Source organism: Nelumbo nucifera, chromosome 3 (genome assembly GCF_055504915.1).
Source record: "Nelumbo nucifera cultivar China Antique chromosome 3, China Antique-T2T, whole genome shotgun sequence".
In the NCBI taxonomy this organism is placed as follows: domain Eukaryota; kingdom Viridiplantae; phylum Streptophyta; class Magnoliopsida; order Proteales; family Nelumbonaceae; genus Nelumbo; species Nelumbo nucifera.
The window spans coordinates 45,260,168-45,265,451 of record NC_142651.1 but is presented as its reverse complement, the minus strand read 5'-3'; the positions used below and the strand labels follow the sequence as shown (position 1 = coordinate 45,265,451).

At 38.9% G+C, this 5,284-nt stretch overlaps 1 pseudogene across 1 annotated transcript; it reads right to left on the bottom strand.

Annotated features, from left to right (window-relative positions):
* Positions 1-202: 202 nt before the first annotated feature.
* Positions 203-4,766, bottom strand: LOC104611487 (G-type lectin S-receptor-like serine/threonine-protein kinase At4g27290; annotated as a pseudogene). The gene is made up of 8 exons (XR_016083828.1): positions 3,631-4,766; positions 3,078-3,555; positions 2,879-2,986; positions 2,619-2,785; positions 2,015-2,225; positions 1,618-1,855; positions 1,379-1,529; positions 203-781 (listed from the first exon to the last, which is right to left on the bottom strand). The product of XR_016083828.1 is annotated as a G-type lectin S-receptor-like serine/threonine-protein kinase At4g27290 (transcript).
* Between the last annotated feature and the right edge of the window lie 518 nt (positions 4,767-5,284).

Genomic DNA, 5,284 nt, shown 5'->3' with positions numbered 1-5,284 from the left:
GCAAAAAAATATATAAAACACCAACATTTATGTGGTTCAATTTAATAGCCTACATGGAAAGAGAGGAAACTGTAAGAGAGTAAGAGATACATTCTCCCTAATCCCACACAATCAATGGTTTAAAAATACAAAAGGCCCAATTATATTAATATATTTTATCAAAACTATAACCAAATTACCAAAAAACAAAAACTAATGAGGAAACCTTAACCCAAAGAGGAGGAGGTGGTGTTTGCTTACCATTGACTGATGTCAAGGCCCATTTTTGCCTTGATTATGTCAATATTTGCAATGGAAAGGCATTTTCAGATTTCATGAAAATTATATACATAGAATTCAATTAGCTCGTGTATGTGATGAGACATATATATTTAGTCCTGCTTCTCACAAACATGAACCAGATACAATAGGAACGGATCAAGGTGGGTTTGCCATTTAAGCCGACCTATTAAAATTAAATTGTTGTAGCTATTTCATTATCGGGCTTCTACAAGAGAAGCAGTTAAATCATTTAGTGAACACATTTCACCATGGTTTGCAATTGGATCAACCTTTTTCTTGCAATTGAAAATGCAGGTTGTTTGGGTGGAGGCAGAGTTTGAGTTCCATTGCCGAGCATAGAGACCACTTCTACAATTGTTGGTCTATCAGTTGCATTCTGTTGCACGCACAAGAGTGTGACATGAACGTATCTCAGCAATTCATTATTAGGGGATGTTGAGTCATGCAATGTTGAATCTATCAACTCCATGCCCCTTCCATCATTCCACAATGCCCAAGCCTGCAACCACATTGTAAGAAATTAAAAGTATCACAAGTGTTCATCAAGTGAGAATGAGTAGATATCACAACTTGGGCCCCGTTAGGTTCACAGGAATAGGGGTCTGGAATCAGAATCGGAATGAATTATTCTGATTCCAACTGTTTGGTTGGGCGGAATCAGAATCTCATTCCCATTCCTGCTGGAATAGCATTCCCCCATTTGAGAGAATGGCCATTCCCTGGTGCCCTTCCATTGGGAATGAAATCTCGTTCCTGCTGATTTTAATTCTAATTCTCATTCTCATTCCTGTCTGAGCCAAACAGACTATGGGAATAGACCATTCCGATTCCGACTGCAAACCAAACGGGCCCTTGGTTTGTTTGGTACTTAGAATTGGAATCAGAATGGTCTATTCTCATTTCCCATAAACTATTTGGTTCATACAGGAATCAGAATGGAAATTGAAATCATCTGAAATGGAATTTCATTGCCCCATTCCCTCAAATGGGGCAATGCTATTCCACTAGGAATGGGAATGATTCCAGACTCAATTTCCGTGAACAAATGGGACCTTAAATTAAGCAGAAGTGAAGAGATACTGCTTTAGTCACTCACATATTCAATAAGATTCAGGCAGCGGTCGGAATTATAAATGCTGGTATTCTTCTTGGAACTGAGGATCTCCAGTAACAAGACTCCAAAGCTAAAGACATCAGATTTTACAGAGAATATTCCCTTCATTGCGTATTCAGGGGACATATAGCCACTGCATTCCAAATTCAGATGTGGCAATGAATATATTATGTGCCAAAATTGCTTTTTGTGTTGGTGCACTGGAAGTGAGCTTTACTTACTATGTCCCAACTACCCTTTTTGTATTTGCTTCAGATTCATTCTGCCCACAGATCCGAGCCAAGCCAAAATCTGATATTTTTGGATTCATCTCGCTGTCCAACAGAATATTGCTGGCCTTCAAATCTCTATGTATTACTCTTAATCTGGAGTACTTGTGGAGATAGAGAAGCCCTTGAGCAATCCCTTCAACTATGCGAACACGTCTTCCCCAATCTAATAATTTCTTTCTGGTTGGATCTATACCTCAAAACAGAAAAAGAAGTCTGAGAATTAAGTAGTCTCTATTCAGAGTACAGCAAGTGGAATGTGTGGTTCAGTAGTTTCAGCATTATCAGTCTAAGATGGAGATGCAAAAATTCTGTATGATGGGTCCAATTAATTGAAATATAATCTCACCAAACAAAAATGAGTCCAGGCTTTTATTTGGCAAGTACTCATATATCAATATTTTTTCTTCCACTTGAATACAGCAACCCAAAAGCTTAACAAGATTCATGTGCTGAAGCTTGGAAATAAGTAACACTTCATTTTTGAACTCCTCCAGTCCTTGTCCAGAGTTTCTAGAAAGTCTTTTTACTGCTACTTCCTGACCCTCGAGCAAGTTACCCTGAAAGGAGATAGCATGATCCATGATGAGTGAATATAGAAATTTGGACCATGGCAGTTTCCATACAACTTCATTTGTACTGATGCAGAAGCATGGGGAGTACAAATGAATTGAATGCAATTCCTGACTTATTTTTATTTTTAGTTCTAACTTTTACTTTGTTTTGTTTCATTGCATTGTAAATAAAGTAAAATAAGACAAAGCAAAAAAGGTAAGAGTGAACTAGAATTTACACTCTTCTTATTTTTACTTCCATTGCATTGTATTGATAACTCAAAGCATATGTGGCAGAACAAAAAATATTTTCATAAAGTTTATATTGACCAACCTAGAACATTGCAAGTGGAAGTGGCAATGGTACCAAATACAACCTAAATCACCAAAACTCTTTACCTTGTAAACAGGTCCAAACCCACCCTCTCCAAGCTTATTTGCAGGAGAGAAATTATCTGTAGCAGCTGCGATGTTACTAAAACTGAATAATTGCAAATCCGAGCCCTTTCCTTCTCCCTTAAACTCCTTCCTTCCCATCTGAAGTAGTGCCAATGCTTGCCCTCTTTCTACATTTAAAAAGATCAAAATAAAACAAGCATATCTTTCCCTATTGCCTAAGCAATAATAATTCTGAACTTTTGCTTTAAAAAATTACTAACCTCTCTTTCTGAGCTTTCTTCTACAAAGATGAAACACTAAGGCACCCACAAGAAACAGAACCAGAGGAACTATTACCACAATTACCCATAGCAACCTTCTTCTTTTTCCTGAAAATATTTGTAATAGCATTCAAATGTCCGCTACTAATTAAGTGCATCTGAATGAGAAGTAATTCATTATAAAATGCAAATACAGAACTACACTTAATAAACTTATCAAGTTCAGAAGCATCTACACGAATGAAAAGGCTTTGGTCATTATGGACATCTTCCATTGCCACATAGTTATCCCTAAGACCCATCAAGTATTCTCTCCAAAAGAAGCAACCTGTTCCATTGGAAGCAGCATAAGCAGTACAGCTACAATCGCCAAGGCACATGGCCTGGCAAACTTTGAGACTACCCACATCCCCTATGTAATGCCTATGATCTGGAAACTTTGTCCCGGTCAACTTCAGAAAGGCATCTTGGTTCCCACACTTCAATTCCACTCGTCTCTCGCATCCCCCAGACCAATTGTTAGACTCCCAGTCTCTAGGTGAAACTGGCTGGAACCCTTTCAAACACTTGCAAACAGTGGACCTATTGGTGTTGCAGATACCATAAGCTCCACAAGGAGCATAAATATCACAACGATCTTTTGGATTAGACCACAACACATTCCATCCTTGGGTCTCCTCAGACCATTAGAATTGTTTGAATTGCCCGGACCAATCTATGACAGACCTTGTGATGATTGACTTGTTGTATACAGAATAAGTAAAGTACTGCTCATCTTCATTAGAGACATAACTGTAATTGAAAATATACCTGTATCCAGACTTGGGGGTTAAGCTAAATGTATTGTCCTTGAAATCTCCACTGCTCCAGTAAACAACCCCTTCCTGCCAAATGAAGAACTGGGTCGTTCCATTTGGGTCTGCTCCAAAAGTATAAACTCCAGATGAAGGGTCATCTGCACTTCTCCATGATGTCAGCAAACGATTCTGTTTGCTCTTCAGATTCCGCCCAAGTTTCATGCCTGGTAAAAAAGTATCAGTGGGGTAATCAAAACTCTGCCATAAAACCACTTGCTTATCTGAATTTTCTTCTACGAATATAAGATTTCCATCATCCGAAAGCTTTACACTTGTATTACTGCTGGTAGCAGACCCATAAGTTATCATGATACACCCACCTCTCCAGTCCATAACTACAAGGTTCCCCTCATTGTTGATCATCAAAATACCTGAAGAATCTACGAGAGGTCTGTCCCTGTTAGCAACCCATACTACTGTTTTCACAGTTATTCTCTTATACCATATTCCAACATAGCGATTCTTAGAGTTCAAGTTAGGACTGAAGAAGCCAAGTTCAAAGTGGCCTCCTGCAGAAACTAAAGTATGGCCGTCTTTGATCTGTTGGCCGTTTGTTGTTGTGTCTGAGGCCGCGTGCAAAGATCCCACACAAGACAAACAACAAAGAATGGCGAACAGGAAACAGTATCGCCCACGACCAATATTTCTCTTGGCCATTTAGAAAACTTCGATCTTCCAGTCTTTTCTGAAACAGAGGCTTCGATAAGTTAGATTCCTTGTTCATCTTCAAAATCTGGTTCTCCTTAAGGCTCTTGGTAGCCCACCTAAAATGGAATTGACCTGAAGGACCCGTGTAGAATTTCTCTTCGTGATTTCTTCCGCTCTGGTAGCGTGGATTCATTTTAGGGTTCGACTATGATTATATGATATTCGAAAAACAACTTATCAATAAAATGGAATCATAAACTTGATAGCGAATCAGGTGTTATTTATCAAAATTCGAGTCAAACACGCGGTAATTAGTTACCAATACCGGTCTCAGTCGAGGGACAAAGGTGACTTCAGTTCACTCGCAACAATAAATAAAAGGGAAACTCACCATGACTTTCGCATAATAGCCGAAGGCAATCAAATTCATTCATCAATCAACGAGAACATCTAAGGAGAAATTATATTAAGAAAAGAGGGAGTTGAGGGCCATGTGGTTGTTCTGTTACAGGTTAAGCAAATTGGACTAGTAAAAGAGCAGCTTCATTAAACTCCTTTCTAATATGATATTTTCTGTAAGATGAAAGGCAAGAGATGAAACTTCTTAATCAGTGATTAGGTATGGATATGTCAAAGAGGGGTATAGTGACTAGACCTGTTCATGGGCCGGGCCGGGCTCGGGCCGGGCTTTTACTCTCCATTAACAGAAATATGTTAGGCCCGAGCCCGAGCCCGGCCCAATTAACGGGCCTACAACTTGGGCCCGAGCCCGGCCCTAATAAAAAGTCCGAAGCCTGAGCCCGAACCCGAAGCCCGACCTAATAAAAAAATTAGAAATTTTTCCTATTCAATAATCGATATAAATCAGAATTTATTTACATTAAAAAAATATATAAATTCA